The sequence below is a fragment of the Acomys russatus genome, chromosome X (genome assembly GCF_903995435.1).
Source record: "Acomys russatus chromosome X, mAcoRus1.1, whole genome shotgun sequence".
NCBI lineage: Eukaryota > Metazoa > Chordata > Mammalia > Rodentia > Muridae > Acomys > Acomys russatus.
The window spans coordinates 7,384,700-7,400,105 of NC_067169.1; the positions used below are offsets into that span (position 1 = coordinate 7,384,700).

The 15,406-nt window shown below is 39.1% G+C and overlaps 1 pseudogene; it reads left to right on the plus strand.

The window, feature by feature from the left end:
* Positions 1-594: 594 nt before the first annotated feature.
* LOC127184679 (odorant-binding protein-like) lies at positions 595-13,956 on the plus strand (annotated as a pseudogene).
* Positions 13,957-15,406: the final 1,450 nt, after the last annotated feature.

The window sequence follows — 15,406 nt, forward strand, 5'->3', positions numbered from 1 at the left end:
CTCTCTCTCTCTCTCTCTTTCTCACACACACACACACACACACACACTCACACACACACACAATGAAGGAACAACATATCCAAATTTGTGGGATACATTGAAATCAGTGCTAAGAGGAAAATTCATAGCACTAAGTGCCTTTAAAAAGAAATTGGAAACATCGCACATAAGCATCTTAACGACACAACTTGAAGCCCTAGGGGAAAAAAAAAAAAAGAAGCAGAAACACCCAAGAGGAGTAGACGCCTGGAAATAATCAAACTCAGGGCTGAAATTAACAAATTAGAAAATAAGAAAACAGTCCAAAGAATCAACAAAACCAAGAGCTGGTTCTTTGAGAAAATCAACAAGATAGACAAACCATTAGCCAAACTAACTAAAAGGCAGAGAGACAGTATTGAAATAAAGAAAATCAGAAATGAAAAGGGAGACACAACAACAGACATGGAAGAAATTCAAAGAATCATAAGATCCTATTTGAAGACATAGGTAAAGCACAGAAAAGGACACAAGAAGGTTAGTAAAATTATGTGTTCTTGAAAATTGAAAAAAAAAAACCCTGCAAATATGTGAGCTAGTTAGAATCTAAGAGAAATGGGGGACCCAGATGAAAGTGGGTAACAGTTGAGATCTGAGGACAGAAATTTCCCACAAAAAAAGGTAGAACTAGAAAGATCATCTCTTACCTACTAATCTTTAGATTACTACATAACTGGAAAGAAAAGAAAACAGAAGAAACAAGTAAAAAAAACCCAAATATAAACATTGACTCCAATATAAAATAGCAGAAAAATAAAGAGTAGGAAATTATCAATAAATTTTTGAGAGCTGTTAGCAGGCTGTTGGAAAGGAGATGTTTAGCCAACTCCTACTCAAAGATCAGACATCAATGAGCTCGGAGCTTGGACATATCTCCAATAACAGAATCTGTTGTGTCAATATTTTGTTTATTTCCATGCTGTTGATTTGCCATCCCTACACTTTCCATTCTTTTTTCACTTCTCTGCTATGGACAAAATGTGTGGTTAAGATACTTAGTTGATAACGCAAACAAGTGTATATACTCATGCTTGTATAAAGTGCAATATATAAACACAAATATAAAATACACACATGTTTATATATGAAATATGTAAAATATGACCCATACATGATATAAATAAATATCTACATATTAAACATATAAAAGGAAATATGTATACATGTATATATGCATGCAATACAGACAGATAATATCTAAGTTTCATAGGGATAAATGGAAAAGGATATATGGTATTGTCTTTTCTGTAATCAGGTTGACGGGAAATATTTATTGTACTTAATAAATACAGGAGGAGAGCAAACATTTTAATAAAGCTGTTGGAAATGTGGAACAATGAACCTGAGTTTGTGTAATGTCTTAAGAGATTTTCCAGAAAGATCACTCAGAAAATCGGATTAGTGTATTGTTGTTATTGGGTCTTGATGAAAAATCAGAAGGAATTTAATGAGTGCTTGTAAAGTCTAAGGCAATTTTCCACTTTGGGAGGTATTAAATGATAGATGTTGTTGGTTGATTTATATCTGCATTGTATCCAACATTATTTTTATTATGAATGACACTGGAATTCTGTGGAAAAGTAGAGATTTCTCAAGAAATCAATGGGGAAATTGATGTTTGCATGGAACTGAGTTATTCCACTGAGAGCCAAACACACACAAGGAGATAATAAATCAAGAAGGAAATATATAAAGGTATAATAAGAATAAAATATATGTGGTAGAAAATAAAGAAGAAAATACATGAAGGGCCATAGGGACTATCTGTTGGATAAATATCTTTTTTTTTAAAGGGGCAGCACTGTTTATATAACAAGGTTTAAGCAATACATTCATTTCTCAAGCAGCAGACAGTGCTATTGATATTTGTATTGGTAGCTTAATTAAGAAATCTGTTGATGCTGTTTTTAAAAGACTTGGCACATTTTCAATTACATGGATACTTCTCAAGATAAAGATGACTGTTCTTAGCTCATCCACATTGAAATAGGCCACAGACACTCTATAAGATGTCCAAGATCTCTAATCATATCTCTTTCTTTTTTTCTTTCTTTCTTACTCTTTTTTTCTTCCTTCCTTCCTTCCATTCATACTTTCTGCCTATCTACCTTCCTTCCTTCGTACCTACCTACCTAACTACCTACCTTCCCCTTTCTTTCTTTATCACTTTACAGCTTGATACTTGATACCAGGCCCTTCCCTGCCACAGAAATGAACTTGTGGATGAATTCGGTTCTCTCTTATGGTCCTCGACCCCTCTCCCCACACCTGATCCCCACCCATTCCCTTACCCTTCCCACACCTTCCTTCCATCTGCTTCAGATGTATATTTTATTTCCTCTTCTGAGTGAAATTCATACACTCTCCCTTGAGACCTCCTTGGCTACTTTGGGTGTATACATTGTAGCATCATTATCTTGTAATTCATAGCTAATATCCGCTTGTAAGTGAAGGCATACCATGTACGTCTTTCTGGGTCTGGGTTACCTTTTTCAGGATCATATTTGTGTACATAGATTTGGTATTGAAAATATAATCTAATGTTGAAGAAAGCTATGACCATTACCATGGCATACTATCAAAAACTGAGCCCATTAAACAATGAGAATTGACACCGTCAGAATTTCTCACATTGTTAATGAGAGCAAGAAATTATAAAAATGTTTTATATCGTGAACTAAAATGTATATCCCTGCCTAGAAGATAAAACAGAACACTTCTTCACAGTCTTTTACAGGAATATTCCTGAATGTTGAAGAACACTCCAGAATGTTGCAGACTGTTTCCAGAATATATGTCCACTGATATTTAACTTAATAAAAAGTGATTAATGTCCATGTGGTCATCAATGTTTAAAGTATTTGAGTGATGGAGAATATTTTATAGTTAAAATGGCAAGAGTCAGAAAGCCTCAATATTCTCTTCTTCCAAATGAGAAACGAACTTCTGGGACATGAATATTTCTGCTTAATTTGAAAGTCCTCCCACATCTACAGTGAACAGAAAGGTCAATTTCATGGCTTAACCCAGGATAATCTCATTGAGAAAATATCAAAAAAACACAATTGTCGTCCAATGTTGTTGCCACAAAGCAGGCTATATCAGAAATTCCACTGTGGACAATCCTTCTACCTCATCTCAGGCCAAGAATCAATCCTATAAAAGGTAGAGAACGTTCTGGGCCTTTCCAAAAGAAGTCTTCCTCAGAAATCCATCAGATGTAGGGAATCCAGGCTCTACCATGGTGAAAGTTCTGCTGCTCACTCTTTTTTTTTGACATTTTTTTATTATTAATTTATTCTTGTTACATCTCAATGGTTATCCCATCCCTTGTATCCTCCCATTCTTCCCTCCCTCCCATTTGTCCCTTATTCCCCTCCCCTATGACTGTTCCTGAGGGGGATTACCTCCCACTCTATCTGCTCATAGGGTATCAAGTCTCTTCTTGGTAACCTGCTATCCTTCCTCTGAGTGCCACCAGGTCCCCCGCCTTCCAGGGGACATGGTCAAATGTGAGGCACCAGAGTACGTGAGAAAGTCATATCCCACTCTCCACTCAAGTGTGGAGGATGTTCTGACCATTGGCTAGATCTGGGTAGGAGTTTAAAGTTTACCGCCTGTATTATCCTTGGCTGGTGCCTTAGTTTGAGTGAGACTCCTGGGCCCAAATCTGCCTATCATAACGTTCTACTTGTAGGTTTCTAGGACCCTCTGGATCCTTCTACTTTGCTATTCTCCCATGCTTCTCTCATTTAGAGTCCCAATAGGATGTCCTTCCCTCTGTCCCAGTTTCCTGGTAGGTGAAGGCTTTCGTGGGACATGCCCCTTGGGCTAGTATGCAGATATAAGTGAGTATATACCATTTGATTCTTTCTGCTTCTGGGTTAACTCACTCATTATGATCATTTCTAGCTCAATCCATTTATCCACAAATTTCGGGAATTCCTTGTTTTTAATAGCTGAGTAGTATTCCATAGTGTATATGTACCACAGTTTCTTTATCCACTCTTCTGCTGAGGGACACTTAGGCTGTTTCCATGTTCTGGCTATTATGAATAAGGCTGCTATGAACATGGTTGAGCAAATTTTCTTGTTGTGTGCTGGAGCATCTTCTGGGTATATTCCAAGGAGTGGATTAGCTGGGTCTTGAAGAAGCCCTATTCCCATTTTTCTGAGATAGCACCAGATAGATTTCCAAAGTGGCTGTACTAGTTTGCATTCCCACCAGCAATGAAGGAGTGTTCCTCTCTCCCCACATCCTCGCCAGCATGTGGTGTCGCTTGAATTTTTGATCTTAGCCATTCTGATGGGTGTAAGATGGAATCTCAGAGTTGTTTTGATTTGCATTTCCCTGATGACTAAGGAGGTTGAGCATTTCTTTAAGTGTTTCTCAGCCATTTGATATTCCTCTGCTGAGAATTCTCTGTTTAGTTCCAAGCCCCATTTCTCTATTGGGTTATTCGGTTTGGTGGTGTTTAATTTCTTGAGTTCTTTATATATTTTGGATATTAGACCTTTGTCAGATGTAGGGTTGGTGAATATCTTTTCCCAGTCTGTAGTCTGTCGCTTTGTTCTCTTGACAGTGTCTCCTGCCTTACAGAAGCTTCTCAGCCTCATGAGGTCCCATTTATTAATGGTTGACATTAAGGCCTGGGCCGTTGGTGTTCTCTTCAGGAAGTTGTCTCCTGTGCCAATATGTCCAGGCTCTTCCCCATTTTTTCTTCCAGGTGACTTAGTGTCTCTGGTTTTATGTTGAGGTCTTTAATCCACTTGGATTTGAGTTTTGTGCAAGGTGACAAATATGGGTCCAGTTTCATTTTTTTACACATAGACCTCCAGTTAGACCAGCACCATTTGTTGAAGATGCTATCCTTTTTCCATTGAATGGATTTGGCTTCTTTGTCAAAAATCAGGTGACCATATGTGTGTGGATTCATTTCTGGGCCTTCGATTCGATTCCACTGATCAACCAGCCTGTTGCTGTGCCAGTACCATGCTGTTTTAGTTACTGTTGCTTTATAGTACAGTTTGAGATCAGGTATGGAGATTCTTCCGGAGCACCTTTATTGTACAAGATTGTTTTAGCTATTCTGGATTTTTTGTTTTTCCATATGAAGTTCAGAATTGAACTTTCAATGTCTTTAAAAAATTGTGTAGGTATGTTGATAGGGATTGCATTGAGTCTGTAGATTGCTTTTGGTAGGATGGCCATTTTTACTATGTTAATTCTCCCGATCCATGAGCAAGGAAGATCATTCCATCTTCTCAGGTCATCTTCAATCTCTTTCTTCAGAGTTTTGAAATTTTTTTCAAACAAGTCCTTCACTTGCTTAGTTAGAGTAACTCCTAGATATTTTATATTGCTTGTGGCTAATGTGAAGGGTGTGGTTTTCCTAATTTCTTCCTCTGCAAGCTTGTCATTTGTGTATAGGAAGGCTACAGAATTCTTTGAGTTAATTTTGTATCCCGCCAGTTTACTGAAGGTATTTATCAGCTTTAGGAGTTCTCTGGTGGAATTTTGAGGGTCACTTATGTACACTATCGTATCATCTGCAAATAGGGATAATTTGACTTCCTCCTTCCCATTTGGATACCCTTGATCTCCTTTTGTTTTCTTATTACTGTGGCTAGAACTTCGAGTACTATATTGAAGAGATATGGAGAGAGTGGGCAGCCGTGCCTTGTTCCCGATTTTAGGAAAATTTCCTTGAGTATCTCACCATTTACTTTGATTTTGGCTATTGGCTTGCTGTATAAAGCCTTTATTATGTTGAGGAAAGTGCCTTGTATCCCTGATCTCTCTAAAACTTTAAACATGAATGGCTGTTGGATTTTATCAAATGCTTTCTCTGCTTCCAAAGAGATGATCATGTGGTTTTTTATTTTCAGTTTGTTTATATGGTGGATTACATTGATGGATTTTCGTATATTAAACCATCCCTGCATGCCTGGAATGAAGCCTACTTGGTCATGATGAATGATATCTTTGATGTGTTCTTGTATTCGTTTTGCAAGTATTTTATTTAGTATTTTTGCATCGATGTTCATAAGAGAAATTGGTCTGAAATTCTCTTTCTTTGTTGAGTCTTTGTGAGGTTTAGGTATCAATGAGACTATGGCCTTATTGAATGAATTTGGTAATTTTCCATCCATTTCTATCTTTTGGAGTAGCTTGAAGAATATCGGTATTAGCTCACCCTTGAAGGTCTGGTAGAATTCTGCACTGAAACCATCTGACCCTGGGCTTTTTTTGGTTGGGAGACCATCGATGATTGCTTCTATTTCTGTATGGAAAATGGGACTATTCAACTTTGGCAAGTAAAATTGATCAAGAAAATCGTCCATTTCCCTTAGGTGTGCAAATTTTCTGGCATATATGTCTTCAAATAGTATCTTATGATTCTTTGTATTTTTTCCATGTCTGTTGTTATGTCTCCCTTTTCATTTCTGATTTTCTTTATTTCAATACTGTCTCTCTGCCTTTTAGTTAGTTTGGCTAATGGTTTGTCTATCTTGTTGATTTTCTCAAAGAACCAGCTCTTGGTTTTGTTGATTCTTTGGACTGTTTTCTTATTTTCTAATTTGTTAATTTCAGCCCTGAGTTTGATTATTTCCAGGCGTCTACTCCTCTTGGGTGTTTCTGCTTCTTTTTTTTTTCCCCTAGGGCTTCAAGTTGTGTCGTTAAGATGCTTATGTGCGATGTTTCCAATTTCTTTTTAAAGGCACTTAGTGCTATGAATTTTCCTCTTAGCACTGCTTTCAATGTATCCCACAAATTTGGATATGTTTTTCCTTCATTTTCATTGAATTTCAAAAACTCCTTGATTTCTTTATTTCTTCCCTAACCCAGGTGTCATTTAGCAGAGAGTTGTTTAGTTTCCAGGTACGTGTAGGCTTTTTGTTATTTCTGTTGTTGTTGAATTGCAGCCTAAGAGCATGGTGATCTGATAGGATACAAGGTATTATTTCAATCCTCTTGTATCTATTGAGGCTTGCCTTGTGACCTACGATGTGATCAATTTTGGAGAAGGTTCCATGGGGTGCAGAGAAGAAGGTATATTCTTTCTTGTTTGGGTGAAAGGTTCTATAGATGTCTGTTAGATCCATTTGACCCATGGCATTGGTTAATGATGTTGTTTCTCGGCCTAGTTTCTGTTTCAGTGACTTATCTTTCAGTGAGAGTAGGGTGTTGAAGTCCCCCACTATTGTTGTGTGGGGATCGATGTGTGGTTTAAGCTTTTTAAGGAGATCTTTTACAAATGTGGGTGCCCTTGTATTGGGAGTATAGATGTTCAGAATTGTGATGTCATCTTGGTTGACTTTACCTTTGATGGGTATGAAGTGTCCTTCCTCATCCCTTTGATTAATTTTGGTTGAAAATCTATTTTGTTCGATACTAAAATGGCTATGCCTGCTTGCTTCTTGTGACCATTGATTAGAATATTTTTTTTCCAACCTTTTACCCTGACGTAATGCCTATCGTTATGGGTGAGATGTGTTTCTTGAATGCAGAAGAATGTTGGATCTTGTTTATGCACCCATTCTGTTAGTCTGTGTCTTTTTATTGGAGAATTGAGACCATTGATATTGAGAGATATTAATGACCAGTGACTGTTAAGAGTCTTAATTTTGATGTTGTTTCTAGTCGAGAGTTTGTGTTGTTGTGTTTTTACCATGGGATAGTTATCTATTTCCTGAGTAGTTTTGGTTGTAGCTTGACCCTTTGGGATGGAGTTTTCCTTCTAGTACCTTCTGTAAAGCTGTATTTGTGGATAAGTACTGTTTGAATTTGTTTTTGTCATGGAATATTTTGTTTTCTCCATCAATGGTTATTGATTGTTTTGCTGGATACAGTAGTCTGGCCTGGCAATTGTGGTCTCTTTGGGTTTGTAGGATCTCTGTCCAGGCCCTTCTGGCTTTGATGGTCTTTGCTGAGAAGTCGGGTGTAATTCTGATAGGTTTGCCATTAAATGTTATTTGGCCTTTTTCCCTTGCAGCTTTTAATATTTTTTTCTTTGTTCTGTATGTTTTGTGTTTTGATTATTATGTGACAGGCAGTTTTTCTTTTCTGGTCAATTCTATTTGGTGTCCTGGAGGCCTCTTGTATGTTTATAGGCATCTCTTTCTTTAGATTGGGGAAATTTTCTTCTATGATTTTGTTGAGAATAGTTTCTGGGCCTTGGAGTCTGATATCTTCTCTTTCTTCAATGCCTATTATCCTCAAATTTCTTCTTTTCATGGTGTCCTTAATCTCTTGGATGTTTTGTGTCAGGAGTTTTCCTGATTTGGCATTTTCTTTAATGGTTGCTTCAGGATCTGTGATTGTATCTTCTAGACCTGACATTTGTTCTTCCATCTCTTGGATTCTGTTAGAAAAGCTCACCTCTGTGTTTCTTGCCTTTTTCTCTGAGGTCTTACACTCTCGTTTTTACTCCGTCTGTGTGTTTATCATTGACTCCATTTTCATTTTCAGATCTTGAACTGGTTTTTTTATTTCTTTCATCTGATTGTTTGTACATTCCTGCAATTTTTTCAGTTCCACTCTATGTGCTTCTTTTATGTCTCTCACCTGTTTATCTGCGTCTTCCTGCATTTGATTACGAATTTTATTTGTTTCCTCCATTACCATCCTCATTACTAAGGATTTGAGGTCATTTTCTTGTATTTCCATTGTATTTGAGTTCTCTGGGTTGTTTTCTTTGGGATAGCTGGAAACTGGAGAAGCCATGTTGGTTTGGGGTTTTTTGCGTATGCTTTTTCGCTGTCCTTTAGACATCTTGCCGTCTTTGTTTTTGTTGGGTAGCTTCCAGAGTTGGATGGAGGGAGTCTGATGATAGATTCACTTGTGTTCTCAAGTTTTCCCTAGGCTGGGAGCTCTAATGCTTCACTGGTGTGGATGTTAGGAGGTTAGCCCTGTTGTTTTGGACTCTCACAGCCAATGATCTTCAGCTCCCTGTGCTGTGGGTCCTGCAATCGTTCTGGGTCTCTGAATGAGTGTTGGGTCAGGCCAAGGTATCCACAGCCTTCTGTGTCCCCTGCTTAGTCCAGCCAGGAACACTGGGCCCAAACCACGGGCCGAACTCAGCTAGATTCTCAGGGCCTGAACCATCTGCTGAGCTCAGCTAGGGATTCTGGGCCCAAAAATGCACACAGGGTCCAGCCAGAATTTTTGGGCTGGGGCAACACACCAAGCTCAGTTAGAGGCTTTTGGCCCAAAGTGCGTGCTGTGGTCAGTTATTGACTCAGGGCCCGAGCTGTCTGCCAATCTCAGCCAGGAATTCTGGATTTAAACTGCACACTGTGTCCAACCAGAGTCTTGGAGCTGGTGGAACTGAGCGCTCCGCCCAGCCTGCATCACAGCAGGAGAACTGCAGCTGCGCTGAGCCAGGGCCGGTGGTGGAACTGGGCGTTCCACCCTGCCTGCATCACAGCAGAACTGCGGCTGCACTGAGTCAGCGCCGGTGGTGGAACTGAGCGCTCCGCCCAGACTGTGTCACCACAGGGGAGCTGCCCCTGAGCTGAGGTGGTGCCTAGGGTGGAACTGAGAGCTCCGCCAAGCCTGGGCCACAGCAGGGGAGCTGTGGCCATGCTGAGTTACTACCTCAGCCAGAATTGCTTGCTGGGCTGGGCCAGAACCCGGGACTCTGGGGCTGAACTTTCCGCCGAGTCCAGTCTGGGTCCCAAGGCACCACGAGACCCAAATCCTGCCCAGACTCACCTCTCCCAAAGCAACTCCCACCGGCCACCACACCAATCGCCTCCACCGGAAGGCTATGAGCTGCAAACCTCAGCCACCGCCGCTGGTGCCGCTGCTGCTGCTGCCTCTGCCACTGCTGCTCCGATCCGAGAAAATCCACGCTCCTCCCGTGTGCAGGGGCACACCGGTCCTCCACACCCTGGTCCCTCCGAACTGTGGAGCACTCCCGCTGCCATGGTGTGGGGACCTCGGTGTTCCTGTCTCAGAAATCTGTGCAATTCCCTGAATTGTTCACTAGAGCCTCCAAACACGGTCCACACTGCTCACAGCCATCTTGGATCTCCTCTGCTGCTCACTCTCGCTTTAGGTGTGTCCTGTGCACATCATGATAATCTTGATGTCAGTCCCTCAGAGGTATGTGCATTTGGGGATGAAAGGTTCTGAATTGTTTATATATACACCGAAGTTGGTTTGAGCATATATATCTTATATCAAAAAATATGCCCATACCATATCTTAATCCTATTTGTAATGCAGTCATAGTGTCTTTCAACTCCTTACATATTTTCCTTCTTTTTTAAAAAAATTTAAGATTATTTTTATTATGTTTATATATTTTTTATTATAATTTATTTACATAACACTACTGTGTGAAAGAAGATTAAGATGAGAAAACTACAGATTGTACTTTCCACCGTGATTGATTGACACAGTGTAAACTGTGTCCCAGTGTCCCATGGTCTAGTGTGAATGAATGATGATGTAATCTCACAATCTGGTCTCTAGGAAGGAGACATCTGCATTTCACCAGGTCCATGTTCCTTTGTTGACTGACCTAAAATACATGTAGAAATTAGGATGAATGTTGTTGAAAAAGTAGGAATGCACTTACTAACCAACCTTGTCAATTGGGTCTGTTCTCTTTAGGTTGATGGAAGACGGAGCACAGTTTTTATAGGTGCAAATAATGTGGAGAAGATAATGAAAGATGGACCCCTGAGAACTTACTTTCAAGAAATGGAGTGTGGTGAAAAATGCCAGACACTAAAAGTCACATTCAACACCAAGTAAGTGACACTAACCTGTTATACATAGAGAGGGACACAAACCATGGGCCTTGGATGTAACTATGGAATTTTAACTCAAATATGTGGGTCATGTGTGCAAAATGGAGTTGGTCTCCTGGGCATATTTATTTTGAGTTGTGTTCTTGACTTCAGCAAAATTGGCTGCACTGTTTTCTACAGTTTTAGAGGGTTGGGCAATTCTGGTTGAAATCAGTCACAAATAGTAAAGGTGGGTAGACAAATGATGACAAAGTCTTCTCTTGGAAGCCTGCGTTTACTGACCATGCCAATCATGAACCCAGACTCTCTGCTTCAATCTTCAAAAATGGGTTCATTTACCCAAATTAAATATTTTTCAAAGGAAGTTGATGCTACCAACACAATAATGAAATATTAGCAACCTGGAAAGAGTAAATTCAGAAACAGGCTTTTTCTTTTTCTTTAAGGGTAGATGGTGAGTGTCAGACACACACAGTTGTGGGGGGGAGGAAGATGGGAAGAACATTACAGAATGTAAGTGTGAGATCATTTGACAAGATGGATGATCCAAAACAGAAAGGGAGGGAAGAGGAAGACAGAGAGAGAGATTTAGAGAGGGGTAGGGAGACACATACAGAGAGAGAGAGAGAGAGAAAGAGAGAGAGACAGAGGGAGGGAGAGAGAGGGAGGGAGGGAGAGAGAGAGAGAGAGAGAGAGAGAGAGAGAGAGAGAGAGAGAGAGAGAGAGAGAGAGAGAGAGAGAGCATTGTCGCAGGCTTCACAATTAGGGGAAACGATTCAAGAAAAATTTCAGGTGATAATTGCTAATAAAACTTTCAGAATCCTAACTGAACCTCCAAAAATGTATGGGAACCAAGAAGTTAAGGTGAATTATATATATATATAATATATATTCCTGGAAAAATAGCATCAGAGACATGTCAAAATAACTCCTGAATGTCATATGGTTGCTAACATTTGAAAATTGCTAAAAGATCATTTATGATATTAGATTTCATTCTCAAGATTGTTTTAATTTTAGTTATGGTGATAAGATTTTGTTGAATTTAAAATTTGAAAATTTTACATATAAAGAAAGTGTTCAAGTTGTGAATAAATTAAACCCAAAGCTAAGAAAAGCTAACAATTGACAAAGAAGTATTATGCTTAATTTGAATTGTATTTAAAACCAACAAGAGTAAAACTTAAGATTTCAGTACCTATTATTTAAGATAAATGTAAGTGACATTCAGAAGGCAATCTCATGGTGTTGAATGACTGCTTTCCTAAGGTTTTTATGTTATGGAAAACTATGTGGTGTGATTCTTTTTGTATTGTTTGTTTGTTTGTTTGTTTTTTGGTAGTTTGTGACAGAGATTCTCTCTGTAGCCTTGGCTGTCTTGGAACTCTCTCTATAGATTAGGCTGGCCTCAAATTCACATGGATCTTCCTGGGTGTGGGGATTGAAGGTGTAAGCCATCACCACCCAGTTACAGTGTGGTATTTTAATATTTGCCTGATGAGATTTACTTTTTAAATTGGCTCTGGAGGCATAATGTAATTATGCAATTTTTTAATATTGAAAAAAGTTTTTTTTTTTCAAAAGAAGAAAGTAGAATCTCTCCCACTCGGCAGCTGCCATTTTTCTTTATCATGGTGAAGAACACTTTTGAAGCAATTCAGGGAAGTAATAAAAGTGTGATAAATGTAATGTCAAATATAACTATAACCCCCCCCCCTCAGCAGTTCTACTGACTTTTAAGATGATTCTGTTTTAATTGCAGAGTCTGGTAAAAATTATTTTAAACTTATGAAAAAAGGAAGAAGAAATCTTTTTCTTTGACAATGTTAATGTTGACAAGAGCGGAAAGGAGACAAATGTGATTTTAGTTGCTGGTGAGTGTGGTGCCTATCATAGGGCTTTTATTGCTGTGGTAAAACACCATGACCAAAAACAACTTGGGGAAGAAAGGTTTTCCTTGGTTTAATCTCCCACATCACAGTTTCTTATAGAACTCAAGACCATTATCCCTGGGATGGCACCACACACAATGGGATTGGGCCCTCTTGAATTCATCACTGATTGAGAAAGCAAGCTGCAAAATTTTCCTAGTGAGCTGCTCCCCTTCACATCAACTGTCAACCTAGAAAATACACTGCAGGGTTTCCCAAAGGACAATCTGATGGAGGCCTTTTCTTAATCCAGGTTGTCTCTTTCCAGAATACCCTGGTTTAGGGCCTGGAGAGATGGCTCAGAGGTTAAGGGCACTGTCTGCTCTTCCAGAGGTTCTGATTTCAATTCCCAGCATCCACATGGTAGTTCACAACCATCTGTAATGTGATATGATGCCCTCTTCTGGCCTACAATGTACATGTAGGCAGAGCACTGTATACATAATAAGAAATAAATAAATCTTCAGAATACTCTGGTTTGTGTGGACAGAAAACCAACCAAGTTGCTTTGTTTGACAGAGTTGTGAGAGAAGGAAGGGAGTGCCTTGGAGTTTGGGTGAGTGAGTGTTGGGAAGAGAGGATGAGGTGTGTGTGGGGGGGTGTCAAGGTGGCTGTTGGTTTGTGGTTGCTGAATCTGTTCAGCCTGAATTCACTGCTTATTTCAATAACAGTCAACAATTCCCAGGTATGTATTCTAGAATCTACACAGAGGTAAGATGGAAAGTTACATGTTCCAACCACCAGGATTCTGTACAGTCCTTTCTGAAAGAATTATTATGTTGACATGGAAAACATAAATTAATACTAATGATGATGATGATGATGATGATGATGATGATGATACAAATATTATTATTGAGAGTGGGGCAAATATAGTTCCTCACATTAAATGTGTTTTCTTCACCTTAGAAATCTTAGGTTGAGCAAAATGAAGCTGGTAGGCATGTGAAAGCATCCAGAATGTAGGATGCTTCCATGGGTCAATATCATGTGACCCATAGAAACCAGGTCTATCCTGTCTATCCTGAGTTACCCAGTATTTTAAGGGACACTTCTGCCTTCTGTTCTACGTGTTGTAGGGAGAGGAAAGAGTCTCAGTGAAGCACAGAAACAGGAGCTTTAGAAGCTGGCAGAAGAATAGAATATTCCACAGAAGAACATCCTGCACTTGGAGCCCACAGATAACGCCATTGTGCTTCACACAGTAGACAAATGTATCTGAAAGTATTCAGAACGATCATTGTTTCAGATTTTTAAAATTAGTTAAGCTCACTGGAAATATTAGGAAGCTCTAACGATCTTTTCTTTTTTAGTTTATTTTTACCTGCTCCAAAATCTATCTTTCATAGACACTTGCAATCAGTAAAGACACCATATAGGTGAATACATCAATGGAGCAGAGCCTGTTCATATTTCAATATGCTAGAGTTCGTTCTTTAGTGTATTAGTTATGCATTTAATAGAAGAGTTCTATTCATAATTCTACTTATACATATAATCAAAAGTGACAAAGCTACAGTTGATGGTGATGTTAGTCTTTATAAAAAAGCAACTCTCTCCAAAAACAAACTGTAGACTTCTTTTATCTTGAAGGCAATGGAAAAGGATTTTGTGAAACTCTTGACAGTTAAAAATGAATAGTGTTTGTGTAAGTCATGAGTGTACTTTGCACTTAGAAATACTTTAAATGTAGATGAACTTTGTACAAGACTCCTGAGGCACAATCTTTCCCATGTTTTCCTTTTATGGAAGATAATCAATATTTATACAGCAGACTGTCAATCTAAAGCCCAGTAGAGAAGTAGGGAGGCCAAGCAAGATCAAACATAGGTTTAACCATGTGATATGTGTTATTTTTTTAAAATTCATGTCAGTGCCATCAGCTCATGCACATCTTACTGGTGTGTGTGTGTGTGTGTGTGTGTGTGTGTGTGTGTGTGTGTGTGTTGCCTATTGCTTTGGAAGCCTCACAGATGACAGCGATATCAGCAATATTTCCCATGTCACCTTTCCATGAAATCAGAATAATGACAATGAAGATAACTCATCCTTTTTATTTTTGCCAGAGTCCCTGCTTCACAGATTTGTTTCCCATCCTCCTACCATGGTACCGACTTTTCTGTTGATAAAATAAATTGATTTGTCATGCATACATATGTCTTCAATGTGACAAAACATTCAACAAACACAATATGCATGGCAATTAAACTACTGAAAAAGTCTTGTTTGTGATGACTTTGGGGTTCAGCACATTGACTGCCCTTGCAGAAAACCTGTGTTCAGTTACAAGCAACTCCATGTTTGTGTTCAACCATCTGTAATTCCAGCTTTAGAGAAATCTGTTGCCTTTTCTGGTCTCCATAGGTATAGTACCCACCTGCTGCACACACACACACACACACACACACACACACACACACAGCCACACACACACACACACACACACAGCCACACACACACACACACACACACACACACACACACACACACACACACACATTAAAATGTCATTAGTTAGGCATGGTGGTGCATGGTGTTAATTTTGCGGCTTGGGAAGCAAAGTCAGATAGATTTCTGTGAGTTCAAGGTCAGCCTGGTCTATATATTCAGTTCTAGGCTAAGCAAGGCTACACAGTGAGACTGTGTTCAAGAGAAAACAAACAAATCTTTAA